General features: G+C 45.0%; 1 protein-coding gene and 1 pseudogene across 42 annotated transcripts in view; one reads left to right on the forward strand and one right to left on the reverse strand.

The window, feature by feature from the left end:
- Positions 1-20,564, reverse strand: part of MADD (MAP kinase activating death domain) — a 2,081,072-nt gene that overhangs the window by 1,925,604 nt on the left and 134,904 nt on the right. The window lies entirely within an intron of this gene.
- LOC138504638 (small ribosomal subunit protein uS7-like) lies at positions 9,663-10,256 on the forward strand (annotated as a pseudogene).

A 20,564-nucleotide genomic window follows, 5' to 3' on the forward strand; every position in this document is an offset into this window, starting at 1 on the left:
ATTCATAGATATTATACTAAGTATTCCTCTCAAGTTAGAGGTGTCCTTACTCTTATCCACCGCTCAATTCCGTTCCAAGTTTTGGGTAGCAAAGTCGACCCATTGGGCCGCTATGTGATAGTATGGGGGAAGCTGTGTGGTAGGGATGTGGTTCTCATTAACACTTATGGCCCCAACATTTACGATCCTAGCTTTTAGAAAAGAATTTGAAATGCTTGTCCGAGTCGCCACTACCCCCCTCATTTGGGGAGGGGAACAACACTATCCTTAATGATGTCCTGGAAAGGCCCTCTGTATCCCCTCAGGAGGGTCCGCCACTGCACGTTCACTTCTTCATATTATGCAACAGCTGCAACTTTCGGATGTTTGGCACTGCCTGAATCCTCAAGGCTAGAGAGTATACCTACTATTCGACTGTACATGACATGCTGTCCAGAAAAGTATTGGTTTTTGTTTTGTGGGGTACATTTAAGGTCCTCCGCAGAAATCCCCTTCAAACAAAAACTGCATTGAAATAGTGCCACAAAAACCGCTGTGCTTTTGTCTTCCTGGCATTGAACACTGCCACCCAAAGAATGGCTCTGAATTTGCTTTACTTTCAAGTTGAATCATCAGAAAAAGACCTGTATTCAGAACAGCTCTAGATTTGCTGTTCTGCCCTTGGAAAGCCTACGTTGCCCATGACATTCAAGACGGCCCTGCGTTTGTTCTTTCTGTCATTTAAAAAACACCACAAAGTTGTGTGCTCCATTGAAACATACCCCTGCGTGCTTTATTTCATCTGATTGCCAAAAAGTTAAGCAATACCTCCCAAGAACGGCATTGTCTACTAATAAATCACATGAGGGGCAGAGAGTTTTGCTTTTCACTCAACACAACTTTTGTTTCCTTTTAAATGTGAGCCATCATGCTCAAATTGCAGTAAATGAAAGAAATAATGTGGCGTTTCCTTTTCCATGTCAATATCAAAGAAATCCTGTGCAGCATCCTTTTGTGTCCATGAACCAAGATTATATGCAAAACCCCCAGAAGATTAATTGAAAAACCATCCTGTGGTCTGCAGAAACAGTGTTTGTAAACTTGAAATGAAAGGCAATTAACACACATGTGAATCTGCTCTTTTGAAAATAAGGAAAATGCTGTTTAAAAGTAAATGTCAAATGACAACTTTTGCTTGCACAGAAATGTGATTAAATATGTGGGTAGGGGTTTGGCTATAGAACATGATATTTGTCCCCATAAGACATGGTTAATTAGAAAAGACTCTGAATCCAGTAAAACTGTGTTTTTGCCCCAGGCACTGAATTCAATGGCCAGCCCTACCTCCCACTGCAAAGTCACATCCATAAGTGAACCGGCCCACAATGACATATGAAGAGGCCAAGAGTGTGAGGATTCACTGCCCTGCTAAACTAGCAGGCAGCCCATGGAAAGGGAACAATGGAAGCCAATAGGGCTGGTGCATGACTAAGAGGTGCGATTTCCTCCAGCATCCACTCTGAAGGAGGAACTGTCAAACTTCAAAGGGTGTCTAAAAGTCCTTTGTTGTAAGCCGAGCCTGGCAGGGACAGTTTGCTGTGGGGGGACAGCAGCACCGCCCACAAATGTGACAAACCCACCCCATTGACATTAAAGACTGCTGTAATTGAAGACATTTGTCCCAGCACCCTGAATAAGTGTAATTTTATATTATGCCAGTTTTCCATGTGATTTTTGGACAAATGTAAAGAGACCAAGTACATGTTTCTAGCACTTGATGAAGTGAAATGGCCATGAAAGACGCATTTCGGGGCGAATTATAAATGGGACAAATATGAAATTAGGTGGGATGATGCAAATTGTTATTGGGAATATGTGTAGTCATTGGCAGACTTTTAAATATTATGCATTTCTAAAAAAAAAAACTGAAAATGTGCCAAAGGGCGATGCGACCTCGCAGAGAGCCGGCGATCGGATTGTCCAATTCCCTGTGACCTAGTGAATCTGCATATCTACTTCTCATGGTGGTGGCTAGTATAAGTTTGAGGTTTTGATTTATAACTCATTTTTGGTAAAAAGTAGGCTGGAGAAACAAAGAAAGGTCATAAATGCAAACATATAAATGATGTAATTTCCCCTGACCCAATCGGCCTAGGGGGAGGGGAGAAGACCGGTAGGCGGTCCTATCCCAGGAGAGGGATAATTCCAGAGTACTACCCCCCCCACAGGTTGTAAATTCGACGAGGTAATTTTGGCTATATAAGGGGGAGACAGAGAAACACAGAGACTCTCAAGACTTACACACTCAGGACTGGCTCAAGAATCAAAACCAATTCAAGATCCAGGAAACCAGATACATCCATCCAGGCAGATCCATCCATTCATCCAGATCCAGGCACATCCAAGAATCCGGGGAGAAAGAATAGGAGGCAGCTGATCCCATCTTAGAGAGCGCAGTGACCAGAACTTGCCTAGCTTCCAGCATCCCATCCAGGAGAGCCCAGTGACTAGATCCCTTGGCCAAGCTGTCCAGAGTGACCAGATACCGTGGCCTAGCTGTCCAGAGACCTTGCTGGCTTTCCAGAGTCCTAAACTCAAGCTTATATTGTAAGTAGCACATAACCCCAGTTCCCAAAACTGCATATCCCGCTCTTTTGACCCTTGCACCCCATTGAAATCCCATCAAATCCCAAATTGCCAGTATAATCTGTTCACCTTTCCATAGACTAATCTGTATTAGCCTGTGCACGTTAGTGAATTCCTTTCATAAATCTTTCAAAAGTCTGTATAAATCCTTAGCATTATTTGCAAGTAAATCAATTAATTCCCCTATGAAGAGATTCACGGTGAGTTGGTTGACGTTCGAAATCAACCACCTCATGTCAAGTGCCTTTCTTTAATGATTATAGCCAGTAAAATATAGTCTTCCAGAACTAGCCTTTGTCTAACAAAAAACCAATTTGCCCGTGTTGTGTGCTTTCCTACCAATTCCCATTTGCATTTGTCCCATAGAAAAATCCAAACTGTAGTCCCATTAAGAGTAACCCCTTTCTATCAGAATCCTACCTGTTATGTACCTCCGTTTCTTGTCCTGAAAACCTATTTTCAATTTTGACAGCCAAGCCCTTTCCGTGGCTGCCTGTCATCCCAAGTCCCGTGTAGAAACGAATTTCCATTCTGCCGCACTGGTTTTTCTTTTCAAAAAACGATTCTTACCTCATGCTCACGTTGCCTTGGTGCCCTTCTTAGTAGTCTGTAAGCTTCCTTATCTCTCAAGTGCAGCAACACACATTTTTGTCCTAGCTATCCCACTGTGGTTGCAAACTGCTGTGCGAGTAACAAGTGAAATGAGATTATGCAATTTTGCTCGTAAATAAGGTTTTCATTTTTGTTTCCGGCCTCCCATCTTGGGTGGTGGGCTGAATCCCAAGTCTGATTTTTTCCTCTTCATATTGACTCCTTGCCACTGCCTTCCATCAAGAAAGAATTTAATTAGCAAATATTTGGTGGTTGCATGGGGAGTGCTTAACCTGAATGCCATCTGTTTTTTAAAACGATTTCTCTTTTGCTTGCTATTCAAGGTTTCTGTATATTGTGTTAGGAGTTTGAATTATCTATATTGTGGGAATCTTTGCATTTGTATTGCCACCCCATTGTGGTTGCTGCACAATTGTTTGATTTTGCTTGATTTTTCCTTTGACCATATAATTACTAAATATCATATTGTTATACCCCGGTCTGGTTCCTTGTCCATTGTGACACAGGGTGTTTGTTAAGGTCGGTGTGAGACGGATTGGGTGCCTACTCAAATAAATAACCCGTGGTTGATTAAAGATAAAAAGCGTTTTTTATTGTGCGCCACATTCATTGTCAGAGGAAGGAGTCCTTGGTTGGAGTGTGCCGTTTTATAAAACAGTTACAGTCTGAGATGGTCCCCAAAGTGAGACTGTGAAATTCTGCCGCGTGCAATTTCTGACCATTCCCCGGTAGTGCGGTCCATGCTTCTGCACACGCAGCCGCAACCTCGACCTATGTGATCGAATGACATCCTCCATGCTGCTGGACCCTGGATTGGCGGCTTCTCCATGATAAAATGGAGGCGTTCTTTAACATTAACACAGGATCAGGGTCCGTATTCTGTGGTGTGGGAGGCTTTTAAGGTTTGGTAAGGGGTGAATTATTGTCGGTCACAGCGGGAACCCTTAAGTCTGTTAGGGCTGAGGTGGAACAACAGATTAAACAGCTTGAAAATGAATATAGTATGTCCCAGGATAGAGCACCATTTGAAGTGATTAAAGGGAACATGGTTAAGTTTCAGGAGCTTGCAGAAATGTAAGTTCAGTACATGGCATAACCTGTAAGGGCTAGAGCATATGGGAAGGCAGGGAGACTAAAGAGCTGGCCCGGGTGGTCAGGGCTGAATGGGAAGCACAGGTTATTGATGGTATTCGTGGCCCAACTGGGGAGGTGGTTGAACCCAGTGATGGTGTAAAAAAGGGCCTTTAAAGAGTACTATGCTAAATTATACGTCAACACGGATGCCTGAACAGCCTCGGAGGAATACCTCTCTGACAAAGAACTCCCGGAGCTTCCCCTGGAAGGTCGGCTTGCCCTGAATACTCCAAATAACGAATTAAGAGGTTTACGAGGCTATAGTGACAGTGGCGTCGGGTAAGGCGCCCAGGTAGGATGGGTTAAGGGTTGAGTTATGAGTACGTTGCCTATGGCGCCTCGATTGCTGTTGGTATGGGAGGATGCAATGAAATTGGGGCATTACCGTGCTCCCTTCAGGAGGCCATTATTACTGTCCTATTGAAGCCCAACAAAACACCAGAGGATGTTGCATTGTATAGGCTTTTGTAATTAATCAATGTCGACATGAAGATTTTCGTAAAGATACTTTCCTCCCGGTTGCTTCCATACATTTCCCGCCTGTTGCACCTGGATCAGTCCGGGTTTATACCGGGTCGATAAATGGCACAGAATCTCAGACCAGTTGTTTTGTATTATGTCCCAGATTAACCAGCATGCCAGGGCAGTGGCGGCCTCCCTGGACGCTGAGAAAGCTTTTCGACTGTTGTGGAGGTATCAATTTATGGTCTTGCAGCAATTTCGATTGACAGCATTTTATCAATTGTGTCCATCTGCTATATACTGTGCCTGTGGCTAGGTTTCACACTAACAACAATATTTCGTGTTCGCTACAGCTGGAGAGGGGTACGCAGCAGCGATGTCCGCTATCTCCCCTGTTTTTTGCCCATACTATTGAGCCCCTGTATGTATCAGAGCATTACACGGGTATTGGGTTATCCGTATATTGGGCCCTACGAAGGTTATCTCCTTATACACGGCGATACTCTCCTGTATGTCCGAGGTCCGGAGATTAACCTGGGCCCCCATGATGGATACGGTTCATGATTTTGCCAAGTATTCGGGGTACAGGATTAATAGGGCTAAGTTAGAGCTTTTCCCACTTACGGATGCTACAATTACTCAGTCAGATCTCCTGGGGTTCAAATGGGTCCCGGGTGCATTTTAAGAATTTGGGTATAGTAGTCTCTAGGACACAAATCCTTGTATGCCGATAACCAAGCAGAATATCTGCAGGCACTTCAGGCTAAACTGAAAGTATGGTCAAGACTTCCTATGTCGTTGTATGGGAGAGTTGCTAAAAATGATTGTTCTTCCCAAGGATTGTCGCCTTGAAAGACGCTGACACAAACACTGCTCTCCTGCCAACCAGGCTACTTACTTCTTCTACCAAACTCTCTATGACAAATGCATTAAATCTGCCAAACGTACGTACTTTTCAAACCTTCTCCACACTCAATCTACTCACCCTCGCCGTATCTTTCAAACCTCGACTCGCCTTCTCTCTCCTCCCACTCCTGACCCTTCTATTGCTTCACCTCTCTCAGCTACTGATCTCGCCAACTTCTTCTCCTCTAAGGTACACACTCTACGTCAATATATTCTACAATCCCCCTCTTATACTCTCCTTTCTACATCTTTCCCAACCCCCTCCAACACCGTTAATAACTTCACCCCTTTCTCAGACTCCCTCTTCTCCTGTCCAAAACTCAACCTACCGCTGCCCCTGGCGATCCCCTTCCCACCTCTCTCATTCCCAAAGTCTACCCGCTCCTAGTACCTTACCTTACCTCCTTTTTCAACATCTGTCTTGCTACCTCTACCTTTCCATCTGCCTTCAAGCACGCTATCAACATTCCCATCCTGAAAAAGCCCTCAGCAAACAGTCTCCTGGTTTCAAACTTTCACCCCATCTCCCTCTTACCCTTCCTATCCAAGCTCCTTGAACGCCTTGTGTACTCCCAACACTCAGCACACGTCTCTACTCTCTCTCTCCTCCCTCCTACTCAATCTGGGTTTCGCCCCTACCACTCCACTGAAACAGCTCTCATCTCCGTCCTTAACTCCATCCTTACTACCCACTACTCCAAACACTCCTATCCTCACTCTTCTTGATCTATCTGCCGCCTTTGACACAGTAGATCACTCTTTACTTATTGACCCTCTCCCCTCCTTTGGCTTCAGCGGCTCCATCCTTGACTGGTTCACTTCCTATCTATCCAACCGCAGCTTTACTGTTTCTTGGGGCGGCTGCACCTCCCCCTCCTCTCTCTACCACGGCGTCCCCAAAGGCTCCGTACTTGGTCCTTTTCTTTTCTCTTTGTACACCTCCCTTCTTGCTCCCATTATCTCTTCGTTTGGAGTATCTCACCACTTCTAAGCTGACAACACTCCGCTTTTTCTCTCTTTCTCATCTTTCCCCCCTGACATTCATCACAAACTCATCCTGCCTCACTGCTATCAAATCCTGGATGACCTCCCACTTTCTTACCCTGAACACCGAGAAACTGAAGTTCTATTCTTTCCCGCTAATGTCCTCCCTCCTCCTTCCATTCTCTTTCCCCCCCACCCATCTCCCTATCTCCCCCTCTGCCGGCAATCTTGGTCTCCACCTTGACACTAATCCCTCCTTCACTCACCACATCTCTCACTTGCCGGGCCCGTCGCTTCCACCTATCCAACATACGCAAAATTTGGGTTGTATACTAATTGAGCTTTTCCCAATTGACCTAATTTAGAAGGTCAATTAGGACATATATGTGGGGGGGGACGCCCCGCAACCCCTCACCCAATCCAAAAACCGCCCGCAAACCCCCCCCCCCACCCAATCCCCTTATATTATTTATAATAAAAAACCAACCCAATACATATATACAATAACTAAAATAATAAAGGTCAATTGTGCAAAAGGTCAATTTGGACCATTATAATTAGGTAAATTTGAGTAATACCAAAATTCGTCCTTTCCTTACTTTCCACGCCACTAAACTTCTAATATCCTCCTTAATCTTCGCTCGACTTTTCTATAGCTCCATTCTCTTCTTTGGCCTTCCTTGCTCACATCTAGCCCCTCTCAAATCCATCTATCATTCTGCCATCCGCTCTCTGTCTTTCCCACCATGACTCTATGCCTTCATCCCTTACCTTACTGGGATGGCTCTCCTTCCACTCTCAACTCAGGTACAACTTCCTCAGTCTTGTCTTCAAATCTCTCTATGGACTTGACCCCCCCCTACCTCAAGTCTCTCTCTCTCGTTTTCTTTCTCGTTCTCCCTCATTCTCCCTCGTTCTCTCTCGTTCTCTCTCTCCTCCTTCCGCTTTTCTTTAAAATCCCACCTACTCCAGTCACCTACCTGACTGTTTACGGCTGATTTTAATCACTGTCCCACACTGCGCAAGTTTGTATTACTGCCTGTCTCATGGTAAATTGTTCAGTATATTGTTCTCTGCTACATGATTCATAAATGTACTCACTTTTGCTTATGTAATGTACTCATGTTGTTCTATGTAAAGCGCTATATAAAATTCAATAAATACAAATACAAGGTGCTCCGCTATTTCTGTAATGTTCCAGTATGGCCTGCGAGGTAGTTTTTCACAAGATTGCGGTTGCTTGCGATTGAATTCATTTGGGGGAGGCGGGATGGCTCGGATTAGCTGGGAGCAGCTGGTTGACCCCTATGCACAGGGGAGATTGGCAGCACCAGATTTGGAGCACTATTATCTGGTGGCGATTGTGCTATTTGCCGGATATTGACAAGCAGGGCAGTGTATGCTGTTTTAGAACAATATGGGGCGGCGCCCACTGACCTACGTTCTGTGATATTTAGTGACCGATATGTAGATTCATGTACATTCGATCCTGTACGCACTATAGTGAATGCATGGGCCAGAATATATCATAGGCTGGCTATTGCCATTCCGTATAATAGGAGGGTCCCGCTATGGAATTAGCCGGTTACTGCCCCAATGTATGATGTGGAAATACATAGGGCATGGGGGATTGAGGAGCAATTAACGATTGGGAACTTGTGCCACGATGGCAGTTTTCTGTCTGTTGAGGATTTTTGTGCCAAAATGGGGGATGGCTTTTTGAAATTATTATATTACTATTGAATTCGAGCAGCCGCCCAGTGACTTTGGCCCTCCTTACTGCTTGAGCCTGAGACGCATGCCTGTATTACAGCAATTACTGATTGGGGTGAGAATAGACGTATGGTTTCCAAACTTTAGAACCTGGTGCAGGCGGGACAGGAATGTAAAAACAGGACCCGCCAGAGATGGGAGCAGGATATTGGCACAAAATGTACAGATATGCAATGGAGTTGATATTGTCTTTTGACCAAAGAGGTGTCTTTGAATGCAGGATACCGGTTGATACAGTTCAAAATACTCAATTACATTACTCCCCTGCTAGAATTGCTAAGTTCTCCCCTGATGCGAGCTAATTCCCATCATATGTTCTGGGAATGTCCTCCCGTCAGCTTATATTGGCGGAAGGTGGCAGATGTACTGAATGACATTATTGAAATTCCACCTGGCATGTCACCATTGAAATACCTGCTGGGTGATCTAGAAAAGGTGGCAGTGGCTACTAGACGATTCTTCAATCTTGCTTGTATTATATCCAAAAAAATGCATCCTTCGCCACTGGAAGTCAGCACTTGCCCCAACATGCAATGAACGCCTGAGGGATCTGGTGTACACAAATGAGAGGGAGGAAACATATTGCTATGGTGACCCCACACCTACCGGCCTAAAGACATTTGGGCTCCACTCCGTGCATATTGGCCCAGGAGGAGAGTCAATCTGATGTATAGCGGAAAGTGCATAGGTCGAACATTGAAGTAGACTTCATCTCATGTGCGGTACGCACGGTATGTGAAACTGGACGATGAATTGATTTAATTTATGTCCTTCTGCTACTAATATGTATTCATGTTTGCAAATGCCAGTCTGTCTGTCCCTTGTTTTTTTCTGTCAAAATATAAGTTTGAAAAAATAACAAAGTAGTAAATAAAGGATGTATTGGTGGTCTACAAAACTAGTAACACAAATCACACTGGATGGAAGGACTCCAGTGCAGCTCACAATGCTCTGAACACCAGGTTTTCAAAATCTAGATCACAAACAACAAGCTGTGAAGAAACTCAAGAGTGCTACTCCTCTGTGCATGGTCACAGATATACTGCAAGTATTGCAGTCAGCTAGTGGCAGGGCACGCATAGGGTAGTCTTCCTATTCAGCAGTGCCTGAAAGGATTCCAAAAAGTGCAATCTATGCTCTTTCTGCCTCAGTCCACTGAAGTGACAACACCACCTACATAATGGAGACCTCAGCCCACGCTGCGATGCCCGAATTGGAGGCAGCACAAGCTGGTGTGGACACCCCTGAAATTAAGTTCTTTGGGAAATGGAGAACTGAAGATGTTCAGATCAACGGCATCTCCTTGCAGGGTTACATTGCAGTCAAGGAGAAGTATGCAAAGTACCTACCTCATACCTGCCAAGCGCGCCCATAAGGCCCAGTGCCCCATTGTGGAGAATCTCACAGACTCAATGAGGTCTGGGCGTAACAACGGCAATAAGTTGATGACCATGATCACCCGAGAGAACCCCCTCCAGTCCTTGTGAATGCCATAATCAACACCGGCCCCCGAGAGGACCCAACCAGTATCGGCCTTACTGGTAGTGTTAGGAGGCAGGCCATGGATGTATCTCTGTTTTGTCGGGTCAATCAGGCGATTTGGCTGCTCTTCACCGGGTCTCGGGAAGCTGCTTTTCCCAACATAAAAACAAGTGATGACTGTGGATGATGAGCTGATCAACGCTGCCAAGGGATCCTCCAACTCCTACGCCATCAAGAAGAAATATGAGCTGGAACAGGTGGCCAAATCCAACTGTTAATCAATGCTCGCTTTGTTCAAGGTATTGCAATAAACCAATGTTAAACGACAAAACCAAAAAAATTGCAATCTACGACACCAATGTCTGAATACATTATTTTGGAGAATGGAATCTGCCTCCAAATGACATTTCCTTCTTCCGAATAGAAGATTTCTTGAAATAGATATCAACTAGAGATTCAAGTGGGGGCTTCTGGCATTGGTGAAATGAACACCTTACTTATCCATGAAACCAACTACTCTCTTAGGAGCCATCCAGGTTGAGAAATGTTATGCAATGGAGAAGGAAATGTATGAAACTAAGGATAGCACACATATGGCATAGCCATGCACCCGTTTAGAACGCCCTCAGGGCCGACCATTAAGCAAATTTAAACTCAACGACTCAAAGAATTTTAGTTCTATAGCAAACCAGAAGAGTTCTGTGTGCGATGAAAGCACTAGTGGAAATGTGATCAGAGTCTAAAACACAGTGAACAAGAGACCAACTTTGCATTACTAAGCCCAGGAAGGCTGATTATGCAAGGTCTATCTTTTGCTCGGTTGTGCGGCCTCCTCCCGCCCATTGCACTTGCCTGCAGTGCCCGCCTGCTGCCTTCGTTCAGAGTGTATGTGGAAAACCCGAAAATCCCACATACGGCAAGTTGTGCTTCTGCAAGTGACCTTTGGTACATCTGGCTTCTGGGTACGCGGCAAACAAACTGCAAACAGTGGCAATGTATATCTTGTCAACTGAAGTGGAACATCAGTGTTCAGTCACTGCAGTGCTCAGTTCATGTGCTTGAGTGCACATTAGCTAGAGTAGTCTCCATATTTAAAATTATTTGTAGACACTGGAATTAAAAAACACCTGACTGATCGACCAAAAGAGAATGTACTTAAAATACCATGAAGTACGTTGTGAAGTGTTCAGCTTGTGCACCTTTCCATATTCAGTATTTTGTACAGAATGTCCGCTGTTGCTTCCCATGTGAAAAGTAAAAGTGTAGTGTCCTGGTCTGCCTGTCCTGCTGGCCATATTATCTGGAAACTAAAGTGTTGGTCAACGGTGTGTGAATGCAGGGCCCAGAGAACACTGAGGAAGTGGATTTGAATGAAATTCCATGCAAGAGCAAGTTGGGGCCTGCGCTGGAGGGAGTGACACCAAAGGTTTGAAGAAATTGGAATAATAAAACCTTTCGAACACAAACCTCCTGACTCCTAAGCCATCCAAGTGATCACAGAAATGTAATATACAACAGAAAGCCATAGGTGATGGAAAGAAATCCTGACTTTTCAGAGAATTCAATGCCATGGCCCTCACCAGAGGGATACAAGCAGCCGCTGAGGACTGGCTTATTCCACACAACCTTAGAGGAAATATGCAATCTATTTCTCACCTCTTAGCGAGGACGAATTCAAAAAGGAATCCTCCCAAAACAAAAAAAAACACAAGACTTTCCCTTTTAGGTGGAGGGTATATGCCAACTATGATAATCGTTGAACCTATGAACCCAATGCATGGCATGCACCCACTGACAGTCATCTATCATAATATAGCAGTGGATGATTATTACAACATAGAAAATAAAGAGCTGAATGACAGAGAAATAAATGGATTCCAGTACAAGTAAAAGGTAAGAATCTAGGCAACGGCAGGCTCAAGTCCTTTTAAAGGTGATTTGCATCAGTTTCGCAAGGAGCGTAGAAGGCATTTTTTTTACAGAAAAAGCAAAAATTAAAGCTTTTAGTATACAGTCTAATTTTCGAACGTGTTGTGATCGTACTACCCAGTGAAGTATTTGCTAGAGGGTGTGAATTCCATTATAGTTGAAGCATCCTTGGATCCTCTACAACACTACTACAGCACTTCTGAAGTGGATTTCAAATGGTGCAGAAAATCTACAAACATTTCTTAAAGACTTCTGGGATACTCGAAGCAAGCTAGGAAGCTCAGATAATAGTGGATCTGAAATAACAGTCACTCACAAACCATCACCTGGGATGGAACGTGAGTATTCCCAACTCTCCAAAATTGGTTAACCATTATATTCCATGTGGACAACTGAGCACCAAGGAATATACAATCCCCTACAATGACAGGCTATGCCCAAGTGGAGGTCCTAGACTAGGCAATGCATTGTGCTTTTGTTCACTGAGGATGTCCTAGGAGTTAAACCTACTCTGAGGCTCTGCCCTAGCTCTACATAGCTGCTCTAGGGGGATATTGCTACCCCCCCAAGACTCTGATCGGGAGCCAACAAACGTAGCATGTACAAGTACTCTCTGACTAGTACAGGTCTTCCCCAAAGAGCATGTTGTATGGAAGGGGTATATAACTTGTGGCTTTCCAGAGGTATTGGACTATAGCTGCAAGGATCGTTTGCCTTTTACTAAGATGACTATGGGCATTGTAGTCCAAAACATTGAAACAAAGGTTGCAGACCCCTGCCCTAAGGCAATAGCTAATTTCAGAGACTTCCACGGCTCGCAGACACGTCCCTATCAGTTGTGGCTACTCCCAGGCTCTGTCCTGCCACAAGGAGGCTGTGGTAGGAGGTATAGCTGATCTCAGGCAGTGATTGTTGCCCTGGATCAGGGGTTGCACAAGGGGTCAGAGATATTGACAGACTGACTGATGCCTTCACTTAAGCATGCTATCCTAGGGGTATCTGAATACTTCTAGGTCCTAATTAGGAGTTTGGCAATTCCTTACAAAGACATACTGCAAGTGGTAATTACTGTGACCACATGCTGTCATTCTGAAAATCCACCTATTTGCAGGATTGGGGGCAACGGATATAAATTTCTAGAAATGTGGCACGTGATATTTCCAAAACTCTGCATACATTATTTCCAAAATGTTCTTTCCATCAAATGTGCTCTTCATTTTGAGGATGGAGGTGGATTGTGTACAACAACAACCCATTAAACTCTGCCATCCCTAAGTCTGATCTACAGGTTAGAGTTACTCTAAATATTGGACCTTGCTCATGGAAGCTGCAGTAGAGGTTGAAACTACTCTCCAAATTGGACGCTTAAACTCTGCTTTCTGAGGGGGTCATAAGCTCCTCACAATTTCTTGGACCTCGCTCATAGAGGCTCTTCTAGGTTTAGAGCTACTCTCGCTCACAGAGGCTAGTGTAAGAACTACATTAACCTCAAATTGTGACCTCTGAGCTTGCTCATGAGGGCTTCCACAAGAGTTCAAGCTATTTGCTTACCTATTAACTGTTAGAAAGTGCATCAGAGTGCTGGTCCGCTTTTGGAAACGTTCTGCTGTTTGCCAGAGGATGCAAAATTTGAACTGACTTTCTCCTCGGATTTACTTTGCTGCACTTTTAAAGAACTTGGCTTAACTTCAGGGTTTTACCTTGGCGGAGTACAGGCATGCCCCTGTCCATTGGGGTACACACGGGTACACACGGGTACACACACACGGGTACACACACACACACACACACACACACACACGCACGCCCCCCAGCCCCCCAAAACTGTTCGGCTGGCTGGGGGCTGAGGCGGAGACAATGAAATTGAATCAGGGTAAGTGGCTATTCCCGGTTAATTCCTTGAAGGAGATGTGTTAAATGGGTTAACTGCCTCCCCCCTCCCCCCCACCGCCCTCTCAAGGTTAAGGGTTCCAGGAAGAAGTCTGCGCTGGGGAGCTCCAATGAACAAACCACATGTTTGACCTCAGATATTCTGGGTTACTTAAAACTCCCGTTACAGGGGATACCAGGAGGCAGAAAGTCTCTGGAAGCACTTAATCTTCTTTTTTTTATGACATCCCAGATTACGCAATATTAGTTGGAGCTACGCTGGTGCGAAGGGAATGGCGGACTAAGTGAACCAAGTGGATTCTTCAACCATCCCGGCAGACTCTGCAACGCTCTGGGGGCTCGTCGGGAGAGAACCTCAGGGTGAGGCAAGAATAGCCCCACCAAGGCAGGTTGCTACTATTGTGGCCCATGTACACTTTGGGCAAGTCAAAGATAATTCTTTCCCCTGCCCTGAGCAGACGGTCCTAATGGAGCCCCGTGAGGCTTTATCAACCCTGCTCCATATCGATGCACACTGATGAATAACTTGCATTCACAGTCAGCACTATCTTTAATTAGGGAGGTGAATGATGTGGTTTTAGGTCAAGACTCACAGGGGCCTAATGGTCAAATATTTAAAGGAGATGAACCTGGCTCAAAGAGTTTATATGCAGAATCCGCCGATTCCTCGAACTCTTCAATCTCATTTGTCCAGCCGACTCCTAGAAGCTCTTTTGGTCTAGCCCAGGGGGGTACCCCCTATGCTGGAACTAACATTATCAGCTATGAACAGTACTATGCTGATGGCTAAATTGTACAAGTCTCTAGATGTAAAGATCGCCAGCCAAGGAAGCCGGTCTATCCTTAACATTTCACATATGGAAGGGCTTATAGTATCAATTGGCTTGGAAGTCTCTACTTACTCAGTGGAGAAACAGCTGCCAGCGAATACATTACTGAAATACTTCGCTGCAGCTTCTCACCAGAACCAAGTTGTGCGATCTGGGCCTCCTCCCTCTAATTGCCAACCAAGACCTTTGCGGCGGAGATCGAAGATATTCTAGATGGCTCACAAGGTGAGGTTGTCTTGTCATGCCCCGACTCACCGTCTTGCCCCCTGGCCTTTGGCAAACTGGAAGCTTTAGAGCAATATTGTCAAAGACTACGGCCCAGGGTAAAAATCCTCCAGAGAAAAAAATAACGTAAAAATCAAACCTTGCAAGGCAGACCGTCAACATCAGGTTCTAGACCCTTTCTAAGAGCACAGACTACTTCACTGTGTCCACATAGAGTTCTCAAGGTCAAAAGAAAAAGACAGAAAAGGAAACCGCTTAGTGAAAACCTAAAGCAAGTGAAGATCGCGGGTTTGGACTCAAATCAGCTGAGGTTAGTCGACCAAAGTTAAATGGAAAACATCTCACAGTCGCCTGTAGATATGGAACTTGAATTTAACCACCCATTCAATTATAGAGGCTGGAAGTAATGTGCAGCCCTCCCCGATTCATCAAGAAAACCATTGTTCAAATCATCATTTGTTTAATCGACCGCTCACAAAGCAGCAAGTTTGCGAGCCCTCGTGGAGGGTGGAGTTCCAAGCTAAATATGGCGACCAGCCATCCTCATCGTTTTATTCACTGGACCAGAGAAAACTATTAAATCAAAAAACCCAAAGGGTTTCCCCCCCTGGTTATCGAGGAATATGATCATCAAGCGCTCTGAGAGAAGCATTATATATGGAGCCTGCTGTCCAAGCATCTTCATGATCCATGAGGAGGTAGGGCGGTTATAAAGTAGAGTCCAACGAGAGGAAGGTTAAGCTCTTCAGACAAGAAACCAATAACGTTGGCTAATCTAAAACTTAAAGGTCTATGCTCTGGTCCACTGCCTCTTTTTGTAAAGTTTTGGTGAATTCGATGAGGGGTTAACATTTCCAACGTTCTGAGACTATTGAACAGTATGCCAGGTCTGAGGGCCATTCGATCGAGCAACGTTGCACACATTGAATGTATTAATGACTAAAGGGTTCGAAATTCAGATTGGATAAGCAGGAGTTATACGTGGCCACTAGTTATCCCTTTTTAACCAGTGACCAGGAGCTATTTCTGGCAGAAGAGGAGCCAGTACATGGCATTCCCCAAACCTAACTTCCACAGAAGATGCAAATATATAATTGTGTCCATTATTTGTTACCTTTAAAGCTTTAAAGGTTGTATAGAGGTGTCCTAATGTTTAGTTATAGATTGACACAGAGTTAAATGCATATAGTGGTGTTTGTTCAGCCTTAGTTGCTTTGGAGAGCCAAAAGTAGCTCCTGCTGAGCTGGACAGAGTCCTTTAGCAAATCCCCTCAAACCTGGTTCGGGATGTTCTCTTATCAGCTAAAAACAGTTGCACTCTTGGGGGCATGAAATAGGGGAGTTGGCCAAAAATCAGTCACACTAGTGGGCGGCTTATTCAATTAAGCTCCATTAGAGAAAAAGCAATCATCTTTTTTTTCCCCACTGAGGGTCACTTGCTACCAGAGTAATTCTAATGAGGGACGGGAAACTGAGTTCATTAACCCACCCACCAGAAGGCTATGTATGAGGACTGGTCCTGGTTACCTGGGGTGTTGATCCCGGGAACGCGCGCCTAAAAGCTGCACTCGTCAGATCCCTTACCGCTGCTGAATATGGGATTGTGAAACACTAAAGGATTCAAACATATATTAACAAAAAGTAATAACCCTTTGCTCACCATGGACATTTTATTATTACAAGAAGAACAAGTTATTTACCACTGGTAACGTTCTTTCGACTGGATGTTACTCCCACGTATTCCTCATCTTTGCCACTTATCCAGCTTCAGCTGCTTCGGAATTTTTTTTTTTTTTAGGCAGAGTGCGCTGTGCGTCGAGTCGATGTCCCTTGAAGGCCTCCGTCGAAGATTATTTCATCGAATGCATATATAGCATTCGCAGTGGCCATTGGCGTCAGTTCTGTTTTTCCTCCTCTTGCAACAGAGATATCCGTAAAACACAGGAGTGACTGTACTCAGCCTTGATGGAACAGAAGCTGTAAAAGCACAGGAAATCTACTGAGGGCTAGGATGGGAGAGCGATGAGGAATACGTGGGAGGAACATCCAGTCGAAAGAACGTTACCACAGGCAAGTAACTTGTTCTTTGAATGGATTGTGTCCTCCCACGTATTCCTCATCTTTGACCGACTCACGAAACAGTATTTGGTTTGGAGGAGGGGGTAGAATTATAAATCATACATTTTCATGGACAGAGTGAAGGAATGCTTTGCCAAAAGTACCATCCTGACCAAGGGAAGAATCCAGGAAATAATGCTTAGTGAACGTGTGGATGGAAGAACACGTTGCTGATTCACAAATGTTTCGAATTGGTACGCCCCTTTGCAGGGCTGTAGATGTAGCCATGCCCCTAGTGGAATGGGCTCAAACCTTCAGGAGGGTATTTTCCTGCCAGTCTGTAACATTCTGATATTGCCAGAATTATCCATCTAGATAAGGTCTGTTTGGCAACAGCCTGACCCAGCTTGTATCCTGTGTATCACATGAAGAGTTGGTCATCAATTTGTAACTTAGACATTCTTGAAATGTAAAAGCTCAATGCTCTCTGTGGGTCTAATCTATGTAGCCTTTCCTCCTCCTTACCAGGATGAGGTGGGGGATAGAAAGCAGGTAACTATTTTCTGACCCAAATGAAAATCAGAAATTATTTTGGCCGAAAAATAAGGTTTGACCTTTAAAACAACCCTATCCTTGTGGAAGATGGTGAAGGGTGGCTTGGATGAAAGTGCCTGCAACTCGCTCACTCTACTGGCTGATGTCAGAGCTACCAATAGGATGGTTTGGAAGTTTAATAACCTTAAAGGACATATGAGCAGAAGGTGCACACATTAGGAATTTTAAAACCAGATTAATGTCCCAAACCAGAACCTGGAAAGGAGATGGAGGGAACACATTAGTGAGCTTTTCAAAAATGGAGTCGCCAGTGGAATTTTGAAATAGAAACACTCCTCTGACGAGCGCCTAAAAATGGACAGCGCCGCCAACTAGCCTTTAATGGTACCAATCTGGAGCCTCAGATTAGCTAAGGATAGAAGAAAGGATAAAACATCCTGTGCTTAACAAAGAAAAGGATCAAAATTATTTTCCTTGCACAAGTTGCAGAATTTATTTCAACGGCAATGGTACAAAGACTTTGTTGCTGGTCTTCTGGCCGAAAGCAACACCTCCATAACATCATCCAGGAGGTCCCACTCCTTATATTTCAGCCTTTCAAAAACCAAGTGTGAAGGTTGACAGTCTTGACCTCTGGATGGAGAACCCGACCCTCCTCTTGTGAGAGAAGGTCCTCTCTTTGTGCAAGACGCATCAGAGGACAGATGGACATGTCTAGAAGGTCCGGGTACCACGTTCTCCTGGCCCAATCCGGGGCAAATAGGATCATGCGTTTCCCAAACCATCTCAAACTCCTGATTACATGACGAATGACGAGGACTGGTGGAAAGGCGCACAGGAGTGGAAACTCCCAGTCCACTATGAACGTGTCTCCTAGAGGTCCTCTACAGGGAAATTCCCTGGAGCAATATGTTTCGCACTTCCGGTTGACCTCGGTTGACAACAGATCACCCTTTGGGGAACCCCTCAGGTAGAAGATCTCTTGAAGGACTTCCTGAGCCAGTTCCCACTCGTGGGAGACTGTGCTCTGCCTGCTCAGAGTGTCCGCCGCTGTGTTCTCCTCTCTGGCTTGGTGAACTGCCAATAGGGAGATTCCTTCTTGAATTGCCCAGTACTAGGGCTGCATTGCCTCTCTGCACAGTTGTAGTGAGCCTACACCTCCTCTCTTGTTGAGTTAGTACATGGCCACTGTGTTGTCTGTCATTATCACAACATTCTATCCCATACAGAGAGCAGAAAAGCCTTCAGCGCTAGTCTGATTGCCCTCAGCTCCAAAAGATTGATATGTAGTTTGGACTCCGATGGAGACCAACGATCGTTGACTGCGAGATCGTTGGCATGGGCTCCCCACCCCGTGAGTGAGGCGTCCGTCACTACTGTAATCTCCAGCCATGGCTGTCAAAAGTGTTCTCCCTTCAGAATATTGTCCTCGCAGGCCCAACACAGAATATCCTGTGAGACTCTAGTTGGAATCTGAAGTCGATCCAAACTCTTTTGTCAGAACTGGGACCATTGTGTTCTTCGAGCCCATTGAAGAGATCTCATTCTTCGTAAAATGCAGGATGCTATGAGGCCAAGCAATCTCAGAAAATAACAGTCAGGTAGACGGGGCATTCTGAATGTGGTCACCATATGAAGAATGTCTTGAGCCCTCAGCTCGTGTGGCGAGCTTAAACCCCCCCCCCACCCCCCCCAAGGATGTATCTAGCACAGCCCTGATGTACTGCAGCTTCCGGGAAGGTGTCATATGGGACTTCTTGTAATTTAGGGAGAAGCCCAGCCTGTGAAGAGAGTGGCAGGTGACGTTGAGGTGATCCAGGACTTGTTCGTCCAGGTAGGGGTAGACTTACATTTTTTTAAAATTTGTTTTATTTATTGTATTTGGTTAACATAACCTTTTACATCCATTAGAAAGCATCCATTAGAAAGCAGCACATAATAACATAAAAAAACCTTAAAACTCATCAAGATAATGTCAATGATTCACAAGTGAACGAAGGGAAACAACAAGACAGTAAACAGAAAAGAAAGGAAAAAGGCACACATTACCTAACATGCCATTTTTCCAATTGCTCATTGAGATCGATATACAGTAAATCATATCCATAAACCACATTCAGCTGCCTTTCCCCTCCTCACCTAAAATATATCTTTTAAAAGATTTCCACAGTTTACATTAACTGCTTATCCTTTTAAACGGACGTTCAACCGGCCATTCAGAACACTAGGGGTTGGGGTAGACGTGAACCCCCCCCTCTTGAGATTTGCTGCCACTACCCACATCAGTTCGGTGAAAACTCTCGAGTCAGCCCAAATGGCAGAACTCGAAATTGATGTTCCTGGGCTTGCTCGGGGGAACGAGCCCTGATCAACCAATCGTCCAGGTAGGGGTAGAGGTGAATCCCCCCTCTCATAAGACTCGCTGCCTCCACCGACATCAACTTGGTGAAAACCCTTGGGGCGGAGGTTAGCCCGAATGGCAAAACTCGAAACTGATAGTGAGAACCGCCAACCGCGAACCTCAGGTATTTTCTGTGCTTGAGATGGATTGGCACATGAAATTAAGCATCCTGAAGGTCCAATGACACCAACCAATCCGGGAGTTGGAGGGCCTGAAGTATCTGAGAAAGTGTGACCATCTTGAACATGTCCTACAGAGGAACTTGTTCAAGTATCTCAAGTCCAAGATGGGTCTCAATCCTCAGTCCTTCTTGGGTGTCAACAAAATATGGGGGATTACCAACCCTTGTTCCTCTCCACTACAGGCACTGGTTCTATAGCACCTTTCTTTAGTAGAGTTAAAAGTTCCTGGCCAAGGAGCGGATCGGAATCCTCAAAGAGCGGCTCCCCGGTGGATTGTCCTGAGGTCTCTTTATAAAAAGGGAGCACTAACCGTGGGCTACGTTTTCTAGAGCCCAAGCATCCGAAGTAATGTCTTGCCTTTCTTCCAGATGCTGAGACAGCCTGCCCCCCCCGGGTGAACTGTGACTCAAGACGTCAGAGGGGTTTTGCAGCAGCTGGTACAGAGGCCGATGGTAAGGAGGCTGCTGCTTGAGCTGGCTTTGCACCTCTACCTCGTCCACCACGAGAAAATCTTCTC

Source organism: Ambystoma mexicanum, chromosome 11 (genome assembly GCF_040938575.1).
Source record: "Ambystoma mexicanum isolate Mex_15411 chromosome 11, UKY_AmexF1_1, whole genome shotgun sequence".
NCBI lineage: Eukaryota > Metazoa > Chordata > Amphibia > Caudata > Ambystomatidae > Ambystoma > Ambystoma mexicanum.